Source organism: Hyperolius riggenbachi, chromosome 8, assembly GCF_040937935.1.
Source record: "Hyperolius riggenbachi isolate aHypRig1 chromosome 8, aHypRig1.pri, whole genome shotgun sequence".
Taxonomy (NCBI): domain Eukaryota; kingdom Metazoa; phylum Chordata; class Amphibia; order Anura; family Hyperoliidae; genus Hyperolius; species Hyperolius riggenbachi.
Window position 1 is genome coordinate 261061469 of NC_090653.1, and position 22839 is coordinate 261084307.

At 46.3% G+C, this 22839-nt stretch overlaps 1 protein-coding gene across 2 annotated transcripts in view; it reads left to right on the top strand.

The window, feature by feature from the left end:
• Positions 1-314: 314 nt before the first annotated feature.
• The window catches only part of PNPLA7 (patatin like phospholipase domain containing 7), a 412399-nt gene continuing 389874 nt past the window's right edge, over positions 315-22839 (top strand). The window contains exons 1-2 of one of the 2 annotated variants that reach the window (XM_068248745.1): positions 315-411; positions 21180-21244. The gene's annotated coding sequence lies outside the window, so the exon portion shown is untranslated. The remainder of the gene's footprint in view (positions 412-21179; positions 21245-22839) is intronic. The other variant, XM_068248744.1, reaches the window with a different exon arrangement.

The following is a 22839-nucleotide window of genomic DNA, read 5'->3' on the forward strand; positions in this document are numbered from 1 at the left end:
CCCCCTAATGTCCTCCCCCTCTCTCCCCAGTCCCAGCCTCCCCCTCTGTCCTCCCCATCTCTCCCCAGTCTCCCCCTCTGTCCTCCCCAGCCCCAGCCTCCCCCTCTGTCCTCCCCAGTCCCAGCCTCCCCCTCTGTCCTCCCCATCTCTCCCCAGTCACAGCCTCCCCCCCTCTGTCCTTCCCATCTCTCCCCCCAGTGCCCCAGTCCCAGCTTCCCATCCAGTGCGCACGCGCCGGGTCACGCGGGAGGGGCGGGGCGGGAAGCGCAGGTAGCTGCTGGAAGCTTCGCGATGATTGGCGCAGAGCCTCGGCGCTGGGAGCCAATGCGGCTGCGGGAGCGGCGGTGGGCAGTCACGTGACAAGGGCTGTCAGGCGGAGAGCGGAGGGGAGCGGAGGCCCCGGGACAGCCGGTGAGAAGGAGGAGGGGCGAGGGGAGCCCGGGGGAGGGGCTGTCATGGTATACACTGACTGCTGTGTGCCCCTTATACTGTATAGATAGAGGGGGAGGTCCCATGGCAACCTGTATATACTGTATAGTGTGTTCGCGTGCCCTGCATCTCCATAGGGCTGTGCTTGCCTTATATACTGTATAGTGTGGTCCTATGGCAATCTGTACACAACATCTCTATAGGGCTGTGCTTGCCTTATGTACTGTATAGTGTGGTCCTATGGCAATCTGTACACAACATCTCTATAGGGCTGTGCTTGCCTTATGTACTGTATAGTGTGGTCCTATGGCAATCTGTACACAACATCTCTATAGGGCTGTGCTTGCCTTATGTACTGTATAGTGTGGTTCTATGGCAATCTGTACACAACATCTCTATAGGGCTGTGCTTGCCTTATGTACTGTATAGTGTGGTTCTATGGCAATCGGTACACTGCATCTAGGGCTGTGCTTGCCTTATACTGTATAGTGTGGTCCTATGGCAATCTGTACACTGCATCTCCATAGGGCTGTGCTTGCCTTATACTGTATAGTGTGGTCAGTGCAGTTTCTAGGTGAAATTTCTCCCAGGGCGAGTGTCAAAAAATACGCCCCCCCCCCCCCCCACCCCCTTTACCCCCGCCCGGTTCGAATCCCAGCCAGGGCACTATTTGAATGCTCTCCCTGTGTCTGTGTGGGTTTCCTCTGGGCACTCCAGTTTCCACCAATATCTCAAAAACATACACATAAGTTAATTGGCTTCCTCCTACGAGATTACAATACAAATACTTCACTAAATACATAGACGTAACTATGGCAGGGATTAGATTGTGAGGTCCTATGAGGACAGTCAGTGACACGACTACAGTACGTATGCTGTAATGTGCTGCAGAAGATGTCATTGCTATATAAATACATATTAATATGGGAGGACAGTAGACTATGACTATGGTAGGATTAGATTGTTAGCTCCTGAGGACAGTCAGTACTCTGTAAAGTGCTGCAGAATATATTAGTGCTTTATAAATACATAATATTCAAACAGGGCACACTATGGAGAGGGCGGACAGGCCACACTACGGAGAGGGCGGACAGGCCACACTACGGAAAGGGCGGACAGGGCACACTACGGAGAGGGCGGACAGGGCACACTACGGAGAGGGCGGACAGGGCACACTACGGAGAGGTCGGACAGGGCACACTACGGAGAGGGCGGACAGGGCACACTACGGAGAGGGCGGACAGGGCACACTACGGAGAGGGCGGACAGGGCACACTACGGAGAGGGCGGACAGGGCACACTACGGAGAGGGCGGACAGGACACACTACGGAGAGGGCGGACAGGGCACACTACGGAGAGGGCGGACAGGGCACACTACGGAGAGGGCGGACAGGGCACACTACGGAGAGGGCGGACAGGGCACACTACGGAGAGGGCGGACAGGGCACACTACGGAGAGGGCGGACAGGACACACTACGGAGAGGGCGGACAGGGCACACTACGGAGAGGGCGGACAGGGCACACTATGGAGAGGGCGGACAGAGTAGGTGATGGGAAAGGGTGAGTAGAAAAAAAGAAAGGGCTATAGCCATATGAAATTATATAAAGTACAATCATATGCAGCTAAGTACTAAACTTAAATGTACACACATTTTATCTCCATATATCTATTCCAATGCAATAATATAATTGGGCTACTGCCCTCCTATTGACTCATTGTGAAAAACAATCAAAGCCTGCATCCCCCCACTGTGTCCTTTTGTCACCATCCTCATCTATTCAGGGAGATGTGCAGCTTGATCACAGGAAGAGCAGAGTAGGGAGGATTGCACTGATAGACTGTCAACCAGGCAATCACAGTGCCTGGTATTCCAACAGAGCACATGCTGTCTGCAAAGTCTTCCATGCTTTTACTTTTTACAAGTAGATGCCAGTACACAAGTTTGGCATTGGCGTTATATGACCCCTCTCCCCTGATGTGCGGAGCTGCAGTTTACATTCCCTACTTTAATTACTTGTTGGTGCTTCTGGCTTCCTTCTTTTTCCTCCCGAGTATTCAGCTCACATCTGCTCTGCTCTCAATACCTCCGTGTAGCTGAGGGGAGGGGCGAAGCTACAGAACAGTTGACTGAGTCTGACACGGATAAGAGGAAGAGAAAGACAGGCTGCAGTGAGAGTGTGTGACATGAACAGCCGCCCGACTGCCGACTTCTATTAAGGGAAATAGTGTGGAGTAGCATGCGGCCATGTGACGTGCACATCAGCAGGAAAAGAAAGCCAGGACTCCTATCGGTGCTGCGCTCTGTACTATCAGCCTGCACCACTCGTCAGGCTCCCTCTAGCAGTCACAATGTCTCCATCCTGCGCCCTCCTTCCTTCACCTGCTGGCCTGCGCTCAGTGCTGTCGCACGGCCCGCACGGTGGTAAAAACGGCCATGAGTGTGGTCCTATGGCAATCTGTACACTGCATCTTCATAGGGCTGTGCTTGTCTTATATACTGTATAGTGTGGTCCTATGGCAATCTGTACACAACATCTGTATAGGGCTATGCTTGCCTTATATTCTGTATAATGTGGTCCTAAGGCAGCCTGTACACTGCATGTCTAAAGGGCTGTGCTTGCCTTATATACTGTATAGTGTGGTCCTATGGCAATCTGTACACTGCATGTCTAAAGGGCTGTGCTTGCCTTATATACTGTATAGTGTGGTCCTATGGCAGCCTGTAGACTACATCTCTGTATGGCTGTTCTTGCCTTATATACTGTATAGTGTGGTCCTATGGCAATCTGTACACTACTTCTCCATAGGGCTGCGCTTGCCTTATATACTGTATAGTGTGGTCCTATGGCAATCTGTACACTGCATCTCTATAGGGCTGTGCTTGCCTTGTATGCTGTATAGTGTGGTCCTATGGCAATCTGTACACTGCATATCTATAGGGCTGTGCTTGCCTTGTATACTGTATAGTTTGGACCTATGGAAATCTGTACACTGCATCTCTTTAGCGCTGTGCTTGCCTTATATACTGTACAGTTACAGTACATCTCCACAGGGCTCTGCTTGCCTTATATACTGTATAGTGTGGTCCTATGGCAATCTGTACACTGCATATCTATAGGACTTTGCATGCCTTATATACTGTATAGTGTGGTCCTATGGAAATCTGTACACTACATCTCTTTAGCGCTGTGCTTGCCTTATATACTGTACAGTTACAGTAGATCTCCTCCACAGGGCTCTGCTTGCCTTATATACTGTATAGTGTGGTCCTATGGCAATCTGTACACTGCATCTGTATAGGGCTGTGCTTGCCTTATATACTGTACAGTTACAGTACATCTCCACAGGGCTCTGCTTGCCTTATATACTGTATAGAGTGGTCCTATGGCAATCTATACACTGCATCTCTATAGTGCTGTGCTTGCCTTATATACTGTATAGTGGGGTCCTATGGCAATCTGTACACTGCCTCTCTATAGTGCTGTGCTTGCCTTATACACTGTACTAGCTGATGACCCGTCGTTGCCCGGGTATGTATTTGGCTGGTGTTGGCTCCACCCACTTTTTCTAACCATAACACACAAACACTCAATGACCAACTTTTTGAGCTTTGGGGTCTATGGAATCAATATTTTGTATATTCCCATAGAAACTAAACAAATCAGATTAGCAGTTTGTGACTCCGCCCCTCTCCAGCACTTGAACCCCACAGTCACCCAATGACCAACTGTAGCAAGTTTGAGGCATTTGCTAATAAGAGTGTAAAAATGGAAGCAATTTAAATATTCCCCTTGAAAATCAACAGGTGAATTTTGATTGGCTATTATAGGCTCCACCCACTTCCGTGAATATTAATCTCAGTCACCCAGTAACCATCTGGTCAAAGTTTGAGAACCCTGCCATTAACAGTGTAAGAAGGGCTGCAGTTTGTATTTTCCCAGTGAAATTTGTTTTTGGCTCTGCCCACTTTCTGTAACCTGGACACACAGTCACTCAATGACCAAGTTTGTGAGCTTTGAGGTCCATGGCATCAATTTGTATTTTCTCAGTGAAATTAAACAAATTTCATTGGCTGTTTGTGGCTCCACCCCCTTTTCTGAATTTGAACCCCAGTGACCGAATGATCAACTGTACCAGCTTTGAGGCTTGTGCCATTAACCGTGCAAGAATGGCAGCAATTTTAATATTCCTCTTGAAAATCAACAGGTGAATTGTTATTGGCTTTTTTAGGCTCCACCCACTTTTCTGAATATTAATCCCAGTCACCCAGTAACCAACAGTGCAAAATTTGAGAACCCTGCCATTAAGGCTACGTTCACATCATGAAACGCAGATGGCCGTGCGTTTGGAACGCATCACGTATAAACGCATGCCATCCGCGGTTCTATGCATTGCGTGGCTGATCCCATTCACTTTCAGTGAATGGGTCAGCCACGCGTTTTGGGAAAAAATGCATGCAGCATGAGTTCCTGGACCGCACTGGTCCGGAACGCATGCAGTGTAAACATGTCTGATGTCGTGCGTGTCGGCCTCCTGCACGCGTTGCTGAAATCCGGACGGCAACGCGTGCAGTGTGAACAGGGCCTCACAGTGAAGAAGGGCTGCAGTTTACATTTTCCCAGGGAAATCTGTTTTTTACTCCACTAAGTTTTTGTAACCTTTACACACAGTTACTCAATGACCAATTTTGTGAGTTTTAGGGTTCCTGGCATCAAAATTGTGTGAATGGAAGCAGTTTGTCCAGCAAAGAAATCTGATTGGCTGTTTGTGGTTCCCCCCCCCTTAGTGAATTTTTACCCCAGTCACTTAATGACGTAATGACTGTAGAAGGTTTGAGGCCTGTGCCATTAACAGTGTAAGAATGGCAGCAGTTTCAATATTCCCCTTGAAAATCAATAGGTGAATTTTGAATGGCCATTGTAGGCTCCACCTACTTTTCTGAATATTAGTCACAGTCACCCAGTGACCAACTGTGTCAAGTTTGAGAACGCTGCCATTAACAGTGTAAGAATGGCTGCAGTTTATATTTTCCCATGTAAAAAGTTAGTTGTTTTTGGCTCAGTCCACTGTTTCTAACCTTGACATACAGTCACTCAATGACCACATTTATGAGCTTTGGGGTCCTTGGCATCAATAAGTTGCATTTTCTATTGAAATTAAACAAATCTGGCTGTTTGTAGCCCCCCTTATCAGAATTTAAACCCCAGTCTCCCAGTGACTGACTGTACCAGATTTAAAGCAGCTGCCATTAAGAGTGTAAGAAAGGCAGAAATGCAAACATTCCCCTTAAAAAACTATAGGTGAATTTTGATTGGCTGTTGTAGGCTCCACCTACTTTCCTGAATATCAATCCTAGTCATCCAGTGACCAACTGTCAAGTTTGAAAACCCTGCCAATAACAGAATGGCTGAAATCAATCTAACAAATCGGATTGACTATTTGTGGTTCCACCCCCTTTGGTGATTTTGACCCCAGTCACCCAATGACTGACTGTATCAGGTTTGAGGCCTCTGCTATTAACATTGTAAGAATGGTAGCAATGTACATATTCCCCTTGAAAATCAATAGGTGCATTTTGATTGGTTGTTCTAGGCCCCACCCACTTTCTGGATATTAATCCCAGTCACACTGTGGCCCACTGTGTCAAGTTTTGGAACCCTGCCATTAACAGTGTAAGAATGGTTGCAGTTTATATTTTTCCAATGCAAAAAATGTAGTTATTGGCACCACCCACTTTTTCTAACCTTGACATATAGTCACTCAATTCCCAAGTTTATGAGCTTTGGGGTCCTTGGTATCAATAATTTCTGTATTCCCATTGAAATTCACACAAATGTGATTGGCTGTTTGTGGGGCCACCCCTTTCTGATTTTGAACCCCAGTCACCAAATGACCAACTGTACCAGGTTTGAGACCTCAGCCATTAACAGTGTAAGAATGGCAGCAATTTAAATATTCCCCTTGAAAATCAACAGGTGAATTTTGATTGGCTGTTGTAGGCTCCACCTATTTTCCTGAATATTAATCCCATTCACCCAGTGACCAACTGCAAAGTTTGAAAACCCTGCCATTGCCAGTGTAAGAATAGCTGCAGTTTACATTTTTACAGTAAACTGTGTTTTTGGCTCCTCCCACTTTTCGTAACCTTGACACACAGTCACTCAATGACCACGTTTGTGAGCTTTCAGGTTCCTGGCATAAAAAATTTGTGAAAGGAAGCAGTTTATCCACCAAGGAAATCTTATCGGCTGTTTGTGGCCCTGACCATTTAGAGAATTGGGACCCCAGTCACCCAATAGGTGGATTTTGATTGGCTGTTGTAGGCTCCACCCACTTTCTGAATATTAATCCCAGTCACCCACTGACCAAGTGTGGCAAGTTTTAAAACCCTGCGATTAACCGTCTAAGAATGGCTGCAGTTTACATTTTCCCATTGAAAATGAATGGCTGAAATTTGATTGGCTGTTTTATGCCCCACCCACTTTTCCTGGATTTGTAACCTCGGTCACCAAGTGACCAACTATGCCAAGTGTGGGGACTCTGGCTTGATTACTGTGAGAATGGCAGCCTTTTACATTTTTTCCATTGACATGAATGGGTGAAATCTGATTAGCTGCTTGTAGCTCCGCCCACGTGTGCAGGGGGGCCGCGAGACCCCCAGAACCTATCATCCCAGGTAGTAAGCGATCTGTATACCAAGTTTCGTTCAAATCGGTCAAGCAGTTTTCGAGTGATCACGACACGCACACACGATTTTATATATATAGATAGTGTGGTCCTATGGCAATCTGTACACTGCATCTCCATAGGGCTGTGCTTGCCTTATATACTGTATAGTGTGGTCCTATGGCAATCTGTACACTGCATCTCTATAGGGCTGTGCTTGCCTTATATACTGTATAGTGTGGTCCTATGGCAATCTGTACACTGCATCTCTATAGGGCTGTGCTTGCCTTATATACTGTATAGTGTGGTCCTATGGCAATCTGTACACTTCATCTCTATAGGGCGGTTCTTGCCTTATATACTGTATAGTGTGGTCGTACAGCAATCTGTACACTGCATCTCTATAGGGCTGTGCTTGCCTTATATAGTGTGTGAATCTCTTTTGCAGACGTGTTTATTCTTGCAGCGTGTGCTGATCAGCCACACGTGTGAACCCACAGACAGGAGTGGATAACACTGGTTATCTCATTAAAATTCTACCTGGGGGTAGATATATCAAACAGGAAGTAAACAGGCAGAGTTTGAAGGCCAAGTGCTGAAAGCTGGAAACATTGATCTGAGCATTTTATTCTTGGGCCAATTTATGATGGCTGGACAGCTAGTCAGTCTATCTCCAAAAGGCCTCAAGGCCTCTTTCGTTCACCAGCCACAACCGCCTTTCAGATGCAATTAAAAGGCAGCCAATCGGCAGTGTTCTTAGTACTGCACGTTCCTTCATTTGATGCATGTTGGTGGTGTTACCTAGCGGCAAAAAAATGACATCACGTCTGATGTGACTCCATAGCTCCCCATACTAAGTGCTAGTAACTAGTAAGCGCATGGCTGGGCATACAAATAACTAAGCCGCAAGGAGATTTGGGTGCAGGGTGAGGCTGAAAAACTCTTCTGCACATGTCCTGGCGGCATTATTGACTATTCCCCCTCCAGGCTGCCATGGATAGTGGGGAATAGGTGTAATTCAGCTTCTAGCTCTTGCTTTATTAGTAGCAAAAAAGTTTCTGTACCATTTTAATATTTATTTTTTTAATTAATCTGTTTTTTATTGTAATTTGTGCTCCATCTTCTGACGGCGCCCAAATCATTCACTGACACAGGCAAATTCACCACCTTCAGCCACTTGTGTGAAATATAGCTGAGGGCTGAGGGCGGTTCTGAGCGTTTGGGTAAGTGCTTAGGTGGTGACTGGATGGTGTAATGGTTAAGGGCTCTGCCTCTGACACAGGAGACCATGGTTCAAATCTCGGCTCTGCCTGTTCAGTAAGCCAGCACCTATTCAGTAGGAGACCTTAGGCAAGTCTCTCTAACACTGCTACTGCCTATAGAGCGCGCCCTAGTAGCTGCTGCTCTGGCGCTTTGAGTCCGCCAGGAGAAAAGCGCAATATAAATGTTATTTGTCTTGTCTTGTCTTTTAATGTATTGCAATGGGCTGGTGCACACCAGAGCGGGTCATTTTTTTCCCCAAACGCAAACTCAGGTCTCGTATAATATCTGGCAAAATAAGATTTATTTATTTGCTAAACGGTCAAACTGTTGACAACGCGCTTTGCAGGGCCCTGTCTGCTTCTTCAGGTGAATAAACCTGATTTGTGCTCTGTGTGGCGCGTAAGTGCCTGTATAGATTATACAGGCGCCTACACTCCACACAGACCATCAATATGGTATGAATCATCTGAAGAGGTAAGACACCTTCTTATTTATTTCGATTGATCTAGAGTACACAGTATAGAGAAATATACACCAGGCGCCTCCCACACTCCTCTGTTTAGTTTCTAGACACCTCCTTTGGAGGTGATGGTCTTTTACAAATTTGTAGTCCCCTCCAACTAGGAAAAACCTGAGGAGAGCGAGCGACCAGGTGCCAGAGCATTGGGGATACTGAACGGGTACAGTTATTTCCCTGTAGGCGCATACGGTGGTTGCAAGTATTGCAACCCACCTTTGTCAGTATCCATTACCCACAATTCTGTTTATATATTTGACATCCTAACGAAAATGCACCATTTGGCTACAGATACCAAGACTCCTTGTTTGAAGAATCTAGGTAATCTAAAAAATAGACCATCTCCACTTTGTCTGTTATGTTTCTGCAGCACAACATTTCTTGTGCTGCGGAAACCTAACACACAAAGGCCTTAATTCACTAAGATCATGCTGGAGATAATAAGGCAAGAGAAAACTTACCTCCACATAAGAGAGAGTTATCTTATCTCTTCATTCCTTAAGTTACCTCCTCTGTAGTTATTTTACCTCCTCTGTAGTTATTTTCACATGCAGTTACCGGTAATAAACAGCCTGTCTTTAACTCTGGAGTTATTTTAAGGATTGAAGAGTTAACTTAAAGACAGAAGAGTTAACTTTAGGTTTGCCTGAGGTAAAATGTTTCCTGAATACCACATGCCTTATCACCATGGTAACAACTCTAGAAGAGTTATTAAAAACAGGAGATAAGCTTAGTGAATTGAGGCCAATGAGGAGATGGACACATGTAAATAGAGCAAGGCTTTCCCATAGGAAATCGCGGGTCTGTTCTGCACTTTTGCCGGTCCACTGCCACATGCTTTAGGAAGTGGTCTGTAAATTACCAAAGCCTTGGAAAGCAAAAAAAAAATTTACATGGGGGAAAAAAAACACAATTTTGGTAAAAACTTCTTTCAGGATATTGTAGTGTTTGCTGCTCTGCCTACATCTAATTTCTGTCTCCCTCCTCACCCCCCTCCTTTCTGATTAGTCATGCTGTCTGCTCGCTGTGTGCAGAGATGAGACAGCTGCTCTGTGTGTTTCGTGCTGTCTGAAGCCAGCCTGGGAAGAACGTCACAGTTTTCAGCTGGATGGATTTATAGGCATACAGGTTTTATACAGGATAAGAAGCAGCAATAGTACTTTTAGCACACACGTATCTTTCTGGATGTAGTAGCGGATACGTGTATTTGGTTCTGATGCAGGTGGACTTGGTAAAATTGGCCAATCAAAATTGGATGTGTGTACGCACTCTTGAGGTGCTCAGTAATGGCACAATTTCCCGTGAAGAATCGCCCTAGAGGAAAAGGAACTGAAAGTCCTGTTATTATGCAGGCTGGACTCGGATTCTCTGCAGTGTTGAAGCTCACCTCCGTGTCTCATGCCGGGCTCTGTTGCTGTCTGTTGCTGTGAGGACAGAGTACGTCTAGCCGGCTCCCGGCACAGGAAGTTATGTAAGCTGTCAGCAGGCTTGTCCTCAGCCATGGTGACAGTTCCCTGTGTTGTCACCCCGCTGCTCTATTCTCCAGTCACAGCATCTCTACAGTGCGGGGCTGGATGGGGCAGCACTTGGCAAGTTCTGACTATGTCGGCTCTATGAAATGTTGCAGAATTACACAGGGAAACTGTCTGTTTGATTTAAAGGGAACCTAAAGCGAGAGGGACATAGAGGCTGTCATATTTATTTCCTTTTTAAACGGTGCATGGCTGTCCTGCTGATCCTCTGCCTTTAAAGGGAACCTTAACTGAGAGGGATATGGATGTTTCCTCTTAAACAATACCAGTTGCCTGCCAGTCCTGCTGATCTCTTAGGCTGCAGTAGTGGCTGAATCCCACACCTGAAACAAGCATGCAGCTAATCCAGTCTGACTTCAGTCAGAGCACCTGATCTGCATGCTTGTTGAGGAGCTGTGGCTAAAAGCATTAGAGACACACAATCATCATGAGAGTCAGGCAACTGGTATTATTTTAAAAGACAAAATCCATATGCAGTGGCTGGAAAGTGTACTGGTTAAGGGCTCTGCCTTTGACGTGGGAGACCAGGGTTCAAATCCTGGCTAGGTCAAGTACCTATTCAGTAAGGAGTTCAAGGCAAGACTTCCTAACACTGCAGGGTGGCCTCTTGAGCGCGTCCCAGTGGCTGCAGCTCTTGAGCGCTTTGAGTCCGACAGGAGAAAAGCGCTATACAAATGTTCAGATTATTATTATTATTAGATTATTATATCCTTCTCAGTTTAGGTTCCCTTTAATACTTTTAGCCATAGACCCTGAACAAGCATGCAGATCAGGTGCTCTAATTGGAGTCAGTCTGGATAAGCTGCAGGCTTGTTTCTGTTTTTTTTTTTTTAAACCTAATTTTTTATTTTTAATCATGTAGCTAGCCTAGCGCTAGCTACATGATACCCCCCTCCCAGCCAAAACCCACCCACCCTTCCGATCGGCGCCGGCGATGATGGCCGTCAGGAAATCCCGTTCTGAACTGGATTTTCTGCAGGGCTTCCCCCGTCGCCATGGCGACGAACAGAATAACGTCATTGACGTCATAGGGAGTCCTGATCCGCCCCATAGCGCTGCCTGGCACTGATTATCCAGGCTGCGCACGGGGTCTCGGGGGGGGGGGGGGGGGGGGGGGTCGCCTACTACGCGGCGGGTAGCGGCGCATCCGTGGCGAGCAGCGGCGATCGGAGCAAACACGCAGCTAGCAAAGTGCTAGCTGCGTGTTTGAAAAAAAAATATATCAAAATCGGCCCAGTAGGGCCTGAGCGGTGCCCTCTAGTGTCTCGGGACGAGTTCAGCTCGTCCAGAACGCTAGGGAGGTTAAAGGGAATGTCCGAGCACACACAAAAAAAATCTACTTACCTGGCGCTTCCTTCAGCCCCTTACAGCCGACATGTCCCATGCCACAGCTCTGCTCTCAGCCACTGACCCGGGGTCCCCACAGGTGCAGAGGCCGACCTCACGAGGTTGTACTCTACTGCTCCTGCGTAGTACACTCCGGGCAATGTGGACTTAATTGACAGCGGCGCTCGCGCAGGCAGCTGAGAGCAGAGCTGCGGCATGGGACATGTCAGCTGCAAGGGGCTGGAGGAAGCTCCTGGTAAGTAGGTTTCTTTTTTTTTTTGTGTGTGCTCGGACATTCCCTTTAAGACACTACTGCAGCCAAATAGATCAGCGTGGCTACCATACAACCAGTATTGTTTAAAAGGAAATAAATAGAAGCCTGCATATACCTCCCACTTCAGATTCCCTTTAACTCCCTGTATGTGGGAAGCCTTGCTCCAGGTTCCCTTTAAAGGACACATGAAGTGAGAGGGATATGGAGGCTGCCATATTTATACCAGTTACCAATACCAGTTGCCTGGCAGCCCTGCTGAGCCTCTGCCTCTAGTACTTTTATCCATAGACCCTGAACAAGCATGCAGCAGATCAGGTGTTTCTGACATTATTGTCAGATCTGACTAGATTAGCCGCATGCTTGTTTCAGGTGTGATTTACACACTACTGCAGCCAAATAGATCAGCAGGGCTGCCAGGCAACTGGTGTTGTTTAAAAGGAAATAAATATGTCTGCCTCCATATTCTTCTCATTCCAGTTGTCCCTTAAAGGGAACCTGAAACAAGAGGCATGTGGTGGCTGCCATATTTACTAATGCTAGGTATACACTGAGATTTTCTGGCAGATTTACTGTCAGATCGATTATTTCCAACATGTCCGATTTTGCTTTCCGATAAAATTGAAAGGAAAACTGTCGGAAATCGATGGGAAAATGCTCGGAAATCGAACGAAACTCATGTCGGACATGTTGGAAATGATCGATTTTGACAGTAAATCTGCCAGAAAATCTCATCGTGTGTACCTAACATAAGTGTAACTAAGGAGTCCAATTTAAGGAGAACCTTGCCTGGCTATCCTGCTGATCCTCTGTCTCTAATACTTTTAGCCCTAGCCCCTGAACAAGCATGCAGCAGATGAGGTGTTTCGGACATTGTTGTCAGATCTGACAAGATTAGCTCCAAGCTTGTTTATGGTGTGATTAAGACACTACTGAAGCCAAAGAGATCAGCACGGCTGCCAGGCAACTGGTATTGTTTAAAGTGAAACGAGCACCTTTTTTAGCACCAAGGGCATCTCAATAGCACATGAAAAATGCATGCCAACAAGATGTCTCATTATTAAAATAAACTTCAATTTTACCTTTTTATTTTACATTTAAAGTTCAGCACTTATGTTTTATTAGCCTACTTCAGCAGACCTGCGGTCCAGCTCCTCCACAGAGATTTCAAGCAGCTAAGGACTTAAAGAGACACTGAAGCGAGACTAAATCTCGCTTCAGGTCTTATATATAGCAGGGGCACGTGTGCCCCTGCTAAAACGCCGCTATCCCGTGGCTTAACGGGGGTCCCTGTCCCCCCAACCCACCCCCCGCAAATGTTGGTCGGAAAATGGTCGCTGGAGATATCCTTCCTGGAGGCAGGGCTAACGGCTGCAGCCCTGCCTCCCAGCGCGTCTATCAGACGCGCATCGCCGCCTCTCCCCCGCCCCTCTCAGTGAAGGAAGACTGAGAGGGGCGGGGGAGAGGCGGAGATACGCGTCTGACAGACGCGCATGGGGCAGGGCTGCAGCGGTTAGCCCTGCCCCAACCAGGAAGCGCTCCCCCGCTGCTCGGAGAGGGTTTGGGGGGACAGGGACCGCCGTTAAGCCGCGCTATAGCGGCGTTTTAGCAGGGGCACGCATGCCCCTGCTAGCTATGAGGTCTGAAGCGAGATCTATTCTCGCTTCAGACTCTCTTTAAGTAATTTATTTATTGCACTCATTAGCAAGAAGTAAACAATACCTTTTTTATTAGCAGAGAGGGTCAGTAATTAGGTCAATTTCTTTAAAGAGCTTATCTAGAGGGCATGTGTGAAGATAGCATCTGTGACTTCTGTAAATAAGGAAGGGGAGGGGGGCACATGGCAGCTCCTATAGCTATTACAAGCCAGGAGAAATTTCAGTGAAAGAAAGGGTACTTAGTTCCCTTTAAAGTGGACCTGATTTCTTGTACAGAACAGAAGGAAAACATAGAGAAGTACACCCTGTGGCTACATTCACAGTGGGACGTTGCAGAGCTGCGTTATAAAGTCTTATAACTCAGCTTACCGCACTGCAATCCTATGGGATGTTCACAGTGCAACGTTAGCGTCCCATTGTAACGTGTAGCGTTACTTTGTACTGGTTGAACTCGATGGACGTATGTCTTTTTTCAACCAAAATAACTATGTAACTATGGTAACGCACTGCTTGCAGTGCGTTACCTCTAAATGCACATGTTGCCAGGTACAGGAAAGCATACTTTTCATTGCCTGGGACTTGAGGGGTGCAAGAAAACTGCAGAAAACTTAGTGTACCAGAGCTGTTATAAAGAAAATGTTTTATACACACCTGGGGTTTCCTCCAGCCCCACACGCACGTATCGCTCCCACGCCGCCGTCTTCCACTTCCTGCAGCTCCGATATCGGGTCCCATCACTTGGGCCAGTCTATAGAGGGGAAGTGTGGCTGCTGGAGAGATATGCAAACATCTTGCATCAGACTGGAGCCGACTGACGGAAGTGCAGAGACCTGGTATCGGAGCAGCGGGCAGCGGAGGACGGCAGCGTGGGAGCGATCCGTGCGTGTGGGGCTGGAGGAAGCCCCAGGTATGTATAAAACGTTTTCTTTAGAACAGCTCTGGTACACTTTAAGTTTTCTGCAGTTTTCTTGCAGGCCTCGGCTTCTGTGCTTTACTCACACGCAGGAGTTTTAGCTGATGAGTAAGAAGCTCTTGTAACTTATCTCTTTACAGTAGCTACACCCACATCATAAACATTTACAGTCAGGAAGTATTTTGTAAAGCTCAGGTAGTTTTATTTTTCTTTCTTTCTTTTTTTTTTTTCTTTTTTTTTTTTTTTTATATAGGCATTTAACAGAGTATTGTTTAAAACTACAGTAATGATGTAAAAAGACATTTTGCCTAAAAAACAAACCCCCCCCCCCCCCAAAAAAAAAACAACAACCCATAATTATGTGAAAACCTTTATACTGTGTTTTGCAAAAGGAAAATGCCTACCACATCATTTCATAGGTATGATCTCCTCCTCTGTGATCTACAGCTGCCCTCCCTACTATTTTAATCCTTAAAGGAATCATCAGGCAATAAAGATAAAATGAGATCTACCTACCCGAGGCTTCCCCTGCCAGCTGATACGTCCCTCGCTGCAGCTCTGGTGTCCCAGGGTCCCCTCCCCCTCCGTTGGAGATGCCAACCTCACCAGCTGCGCCTGCACGAGCACTGCTTGAGATCGCACTCACGTGGTCTGGAGTGTTCTACGCAGGCGCAGAACTACTGCATCTGCGCTGTACACGCCGAACCACGTCAGTGCGAGCGCTGCAGGCGCAGTAGATGCCAACCTGGCAAGATCAGTATCGCCAACGGAGGGGACCCCGGGACACCAGAGCTGCGGCGAGGGACGTATTAGCTGGCAGGGGAAGCCTCGGGTAGGTAGATCTCATGTTGTCTTTATTGCCTGATGATTCCTTTAAGACATGTACACACGACATACTTCCGCACACGACAGGTCCATCAGACCCTCCCGCTGGGCGGATGTTCTGCTGACAGTAGCATGTGTGTACACGCTGTCGGCAGACTGCTACTATCGGTAGAACGTCCGCCCAGCTGGGAGGGTCTGGCAGGCCCGTCGTGTGCGGAAGTAGGGTGTGTGTACGCGCCTTTAGGCCTCCTGCACACTGCAAATTCAATTTGCGATTCCAATTTGCGGTTGCGATTTAGATTTTCCCTGGATGCTATCAAAACAAAAAAAGAAAATGCAGAAAAAAGCAGCATACATTACTGATTAAAAATTGCAAATCGTAATCGCATGTAAATTCGCGTCAAAATCATATGTAGTGTGCAAGAGGCCTAAAAGTGGTCCTCAAATCTTGCATAGGATAGAAAGAAAACAAAGAGAAATGTAACCCGTATGTACTTAGAGAGTTTAGCCTGTCTAATATCCCCTCGTCTGTGTTTAATCCCAAACTGTAATTTGATCTCTCCCCTGCATCAGCTGACTGCCATGGCAGATAAGTTAATTTGAAAGCACATGATGTTAAAGGTTATGCTGTTTCTTATCTTTTAGAGCAGAGAGGAAGTGCAGGTCTGCTTTAACAAATATCTGCTGCATTTGATGCACAGTTGCTAATATCAAGATATTATTGTAGCATAATAGAGGCAGAGCCTAATAATTATCTGTACTTAAAGAGGAACTGTCGCAAAAAACTTAAAATTGAAAACACATACAAATAAGAAGTACGTTTCTCCCAGAGTAAAATGAGCCATAATTTACTTTTCTCCTATGTTGCTGTCACTTACAGTAGATAGCAGAAATCTGACATTACTGACAGGTTTTGGACTAGTTCATCTCTTCATGGGGTATTTTCAGCATGGCCTTTATTCTTTATAAAGACATTCCTTGAAAAAGAATAATACAAAAATGCTGGCCAGCCTCCCTGCTCGTTGCACGCTATTTTGGCAGTTGAACGGAGAAGATGGGCTAGTACAAAATCTGCCGGTAATGTCAGATTTCTACTACCTGCTGTAAGTGACAGCAGCATAGGAGAAAAGTAATTTATGGCTCATTTTACTCTGGAAGAAATGCACTTCTTATTTGTATGTGTTTTTAAATTTTAAGATTTTCACGACAGTTCCTCTTTAAGAGCAGTGGGAGGTGGCTAGATATCTAGATCCTCCCTATCCTCTAAATCCTTGTACACGTCTATGCGGACTGTTGCTTGCTGGGATCAGGACTCGATCAGTGTTCTCCCCAGGCTCTTTTAGCCGGGTGCTCCATTTAGCCAGGTGCTCCATTTAGCCGGGTGCTCCATTTAGCCAGGTGCTCCATTTAGCCGGGTGCTCCATTTAGCCGGGTGCTCCATTTAGCCGGGTGCTCCATTTAGCCAGGTGCTCCATTTAGCCAGGTGCTCCATTTAGCCGGGTGCTCCACCCGGCTAGTTTTAGTGACCACCCGGCTGTCATCGGCTCATCTTCTCCTCTGCTGTATGCAGAGAAGTGCCGGCCCTGCATTCTGTTATCACGCCCCACCCGGCTACTTTTTCTTGCCACCCGGCTACTTTTTCATGCCACCCGGCCGCTTTTTCTTGCCACCCGGCCGCTTTTTCTTGCCACCCGGCTGCTTTTTCATGCCACCCGGCTACTTTTTCATGCCACCCGGCTGGGAAAAGATTCTGGGGAGAACACTGTCGATCCCTCGGTTGGCAGTTCAGGGCTGACTTTTGTGTGGATGTATCACTAGGCTAGATTCTAGAGATGTATTTGTTAGTACAGGGAGGGAACGATGGGGGGAATTCTGGGTGGCAGGGCGAGTAGTAGTACAAGATGGGCTCACTCTTCTGTGAATTACGCTTGCATTATGTCTGGCCCTTGGATAGAGAGCCGCTTTGGATTTCGAGGAACCCGCCTTGAGAGACCTATGGAGGCTGCTATATTTATTTGCTTTTAAACAATACTAGTTGCCTGGCTGTGCTGCTGATCTTTGTCTGCCGTAGTGTGTGAGTCACACACCTGAAACACGAACTGACTTCTTTCCTCACTCCCTCTCCCCGGCCCCCTCCCTCTTTTCCTGTGTTTTCAGTGGTAGAAATGCTGTAATAGGAAGCAAGGGCAGAGATTAGCTGCAGTGAGTGATACACTCACTATGGGGATACTCCTATTTCACAAGTTGTGGAATTTTCCTTTAATCATTGGATTGCATTGCGCTAACCTTTACTGCAGACAGTGACATCATGTAATACAATCGCAGGAGGGGAACGAGGCATCATCCCAAAACCACGCGGCCTATAGAGAGACGTGTCGCATGAACTGCCGTGCATTGTTCTAATCTTTACATTTATAGAGGTGTCTAATGAATGTGCCATTTGACATAGGATTACACTTTTATGTACCAATCACTGATGATTTAAAATGAGTGCTGTACAAATAATTATTCTTTTATCAGGGGCTAAAAACCTGAAGAAGGAAACGCATTGTTGTGCCAAATAACCTACCAATTCCAATATAAATTCCCACCCCTCTGTCCCTCTTTCTTCCTCATGAGTGCCTTGTGACGGATTGCGGAGAAGCCGCCACGCGTTCTGGTAGTGAGGCGGCGGAATCCACGCACAGAGCGGCGGAATCCGCGCAGCAACATGCTTCTGGTTTGTCTGGACCTAGTAGTGCACACAGATGGAGAGCTACGCGCACGCGCCGCAAGACAGGCTCTTTATGCCAATAGGAGAAGGGTCAGCTGATCGAGGCGGTCAGCTGATCCCAGCTCTGCAGGTGATTGGTTGATGGGGGCTGGGCGGCGCTGTGGAGCACTTTACTATATATATATCTTGCTGTTCAGTTGCTGGTTGTCTGGCGTTGCGAATACCTATGTGTTAGCACTCAGACCTTAGTCAGATCCTTCAGTGTGTTGGAACCAGGAGGACCTGGGAATCCACACTTAGCCAGTTCACTGTATTATTATCTGTGTTATTCTCTAGCATAGTTCCAGGGTGTAGAGACCACGGACCTCACACCCCAGACTAGGAATATTGTATATCATCTGTGTTATTCCTTAGACCAGTTCCAGGGTGTGAGACCACGGACCTCACACCCCAGACTAGGAATATTGTATCTCATCTGTGTTGTTCCTTAGACCAGTTCCAGGGTGTAGAGACCACGGACCTCACACCCCAGACTAGGAATATTGTATATCATCTGTGTTATTCCTTAGACCAGTCCCTGTGTGTGAGACCACGGACCTCACACTCAAGACTAGGCATTATTGGATATCTGTTTATGAATTGTATCTCTCCTGACTCCTCTTCTGTTTTCTGATTCGGTACCTTCGCACATCTGATCTACTGTTGCCGACCCTGCCTGTCCCTGGTTACCGAATCTGTCTCCTGTCTCTGTACTTTATCTGCCTGTGTGTTGCTGACTCGGCCTGCCCGACCCTTCTGGCTGTCGCCCAACCTTTGGGTGCTCAGTCCTCCTGCAGGGGTCCCCTGCTCCTCAGAGGGGGGCCCTGCTGCAAGACTAGTCGGGGACTCTTACTCCTGGAGCCCTTGACTGCAGTAGAGTCTTCTCTACTAATTGGACCACCTGCTACCCCGGTGGTTCAATTCCTACTGTTACACCAAACACTTACACGCTTCAGGTGTCTAGAGGTTAGTACTATATCTGTATTATTGGTGATTCTGCAGATCATCCATAATCAGGTATAGATCTGTATTCTTGGTGATACTGCAGATCACCAATAATCAGATTCTCTCTGATTGCTGACACCTATCATTACATGCCTCTTTTAGGACTGATGTACAGAGTTGTATAAATATATTTACGGTATTTTCTCTGCCAAAATTATATTTGTGAGTGTGTAATCCTTATTCCTGCCCCCTGTAGTAACGTGTTGCTTAGTATCAAATGCTCATATGAAGAAAACCTACAGATGACAGAAGGGTGGAGGGTCATTTGAATAATAAAAGTATGTCTTTTTTACTTTTACTAAAAACCCATGGGTTTTTGTTCTGGTGGGGGTTATGAGTAATTGATTATATACTGTAATGAACTCAGAGGTAGTGATTTACTTCAATAATACTTACTAGACACCTCGAGTTTATTAGTAAGGAGATTTAATAATTGACAGTCAGTCAACCCCACATTGTTTTAATTTTATAAATGTAAGTTATTAAAAGTTACGTTTTAATTGATCTATCTACGAGGCAAAAAATTGTTTATTTGTACTGTGTAATCAGGTTTTGTGATTAATGCTTGTATTAAAGCGGATCCGACGTGAAAAACTAACTATAACAAGTAACTTGTCTATATATCTTATCTAAAATGTAGGTAGTTTACACAGCAAATCTAGCTGCAAACAGCTTCAACAGTTTGGGCCCTTTTCCACTAGCAATCGCTAGCGTTCACGCTAAACGCTAGCGATTGCGATTCAGCAAAGTCCAAAATTTCCTGACGTTTGCGATTAAGATTTTGCTATGCTATGTGCTGCATAGCAAAATTGCGGCAAAAATCGTTCGGCGGCGCGTTCGCAATTTAGTAAAAAATGAATTGCGGGAGTGGAAATTACCTACCGCAATTCCTATGTTAGCAAACCGTAGCTATTTTAAAATCTATTTGCGATTTTGCGATTCAGCAATCGCAAACGCTCTAGTCTAGTGGAAAAGGGCCCAAATATGATTATTTATTCCTGTGATACAATGAGGGCAGCCATGTTCTGTTTTTCACATTACACACAGCAGGCAAGCTGATCTGCATCTCCAGCCCTCAGCCTGTGTGTAAATTCAGTCTCCTCTCCTCCTCCCTCCTCCCCTCTGCCTCTGAAATCTCTGGCTAGTAACCTCCTCCTCCACCTGCCCAGACTGAGCTCCCTTAAGCCCTTGCTACATGGGACTGAGTACCAAGGCTCTCTGAAAAAGTTGTGGGCGAGGCTTGTTTAGTTTATAGGGAATTAGAGTATTAAAACAAAACAAAAAAAGTATTTGGCTTGAGGAATGTCCTATAAACAATAGGAAAGGAACACAATTATGCAATGAGTAAACGTTTATCTCTGAGCCATTTTAAGGTTCCATTACACTTACCAATTATCCCATTTGATTCCTAGAAGATTCAATCAAATCTGCCCCCCCCTCCCCCCCAAAAAATATATCAGATCGATCGATTTTGACCAAAAATTGCTCTACAGTAGCGTGCGGAAGATCTAGGTCAGCACTGGGCGGTTGGATTCCTCTCTTCACCTCCCTGCGGAGGTGTGTGCGGGCGATAAGAATAGGGGTAATTCACCTAACCACCGCTTACAGCGTCGGGTCTCCATGGCCACAGTGGCGCCAGGTTACACATAGCCAGGATGTGCCAGCATGTAATACACTGGCATGTTCTGACATGTCACGTGGCACCACCGTTGCCATGGAGACCAGATGCTGGAAGCATTGCAACTCTGCAGAGAGGGGGAGGGAGGGAGGTATAAAAAAAATGCGGTCTGCAGTCGGCGGACCAGGCTGCCTAGACTTTGCGCAGACCTTATTGCAAGAATCGATCGTTTTGCCACATTGGGTGGTGATCTATAAGTGTATGGCCAGCTTTAGAATGGGGTTCTAATGTATGGTGTGTCGATTTTCTTTCCGTACTAACAAGCATGTCATCTCTAACCTCTGTTCCTGCTCTCCTTCCTCTCTCCTGTCTTTAATGCTGACCCTAACTCTGAATGCTAGCTGTGGCGTCTTTCCTTCCTGTAATGTGTGGTCCGCATTCTTCAGCTATGGCGCCCCTACACAAGGTAGGTCATGGGTCCAGTCTTGTCTTCCTGTCATGAGACCTTCCAGGTACATTTTGTTCCAGTACTACGCTCTTTACAGCTCTTCTAGTGATATAGAATGTGTGTCGCTATACGTTACATCACTTCGCATAGCTGAGCGGTGTACCTAGAGGCGCCTGCATGCATGAAGAGTCCTACCTTATCTTCTGGGGTGCCCCTTTAACCCATTAGCAGCTGCAATAGAGTGATCTTGTTTGAGATCAGAGCACTGCTTTTGACCTCAGTCGGCAGAACTCCTCGTGCTGTCAATTTTTGGAGTGCTTTGAGGTCTCTACTAGCAGAAAATATAGAAACTGAAAGCAGAAGTCCTCTGTTTTCTCAAACTGCCCCCTAGTGACAAGTGGCCATAAATACACATTACAACAGTACTAATTTGAAGCAAGAAACTGTAACTAAGATGAAATGTATGAAATAAATTGGCTGCTAAAGGGTTAAAGCAAATACTTTAAAAGTCTAAAGTGTAACTAAACACAAAGCTGAACAAAACGAAAGCAATCATGTTCATTAGTGAAAATGAGAAGTTTTAACTTTGGAACTGTTCATCATCCATCAATCCATAGAGATAGTCATGTACTTCCTGTTAACAGAACTAGGGTCTTAAAACTGACCTCGCCTACTTCCTTTGAGCTACAAAGTCCTGCCTCCTCTTTCAGTGAGCTATGAAGTTCCGCCTTCACTGTAATGCAATGTGTTCTGTAACCGTAGTCTGGCAACAGTTGTTCTTCCTGTTTCGAATGTCACATGGTCACACCTGATTGACTTTGCTCACCGGCTTGCCCTAGAGCGAAAAATAAGCAAGCTGCACTGTAGTGGCAATTACAATTAGTATATAAAGCTGGTGTTCTACATAGCAAGGAAATGAACAGCGCTACTTAAAAACAGATGAGTGCCTACCTGCAAAAGAGTGCAAGCCCCACTTATGGGATAAATACACACTGAGCATACACATGACCTGTCTACCACTGGAGGATGTTGGTTTCCTGTAACAGCTTGCATGCAACTTGTTAAGTACTCGTCCCTCCCACTGCGAAGAAGTCAATCCTCCATGGGAGGGGCCTAACACTAACTAAATCCTAACCTATGTATATGCATAGCCTGGGCGCGCTACCAAGTAAAATTGAAAATTGCAATTTTCAATTTTACTTGGTAGCGCGCCCAGGCTATACATATACATAGGTTAGGATTTAGTTAGTGTTAGGTCCCCTCCCATGGAGAATTGACTTCTTCGCAGTGGGAGGGATGAGTACTTAACAAGTTGCATGCAAGCTGTTACAGGAAACTAACATCCTCCGGTGGTAGACAGGTCATGTGTATGCTCAGTGTGTATTTATCCCATAAGTGGGGCTTGCACTCTTTTGCAGGTAGACACTCATCTGTTTTTAAGTAGCGCTGTTCACTTTCTTGCTATGTACTAATATAATTCATTTTTGGTCAGCCGCTCCCACTTAACAGCTTTGCTCTTGGTGTATATGCAGAGCCTCTGTTTGGGTGCAAGGTGCATTTGCAGTCTCTGGGGGGGGCTCAGCGCATTTCTGATCGGAGGCCATTCGAAGGCG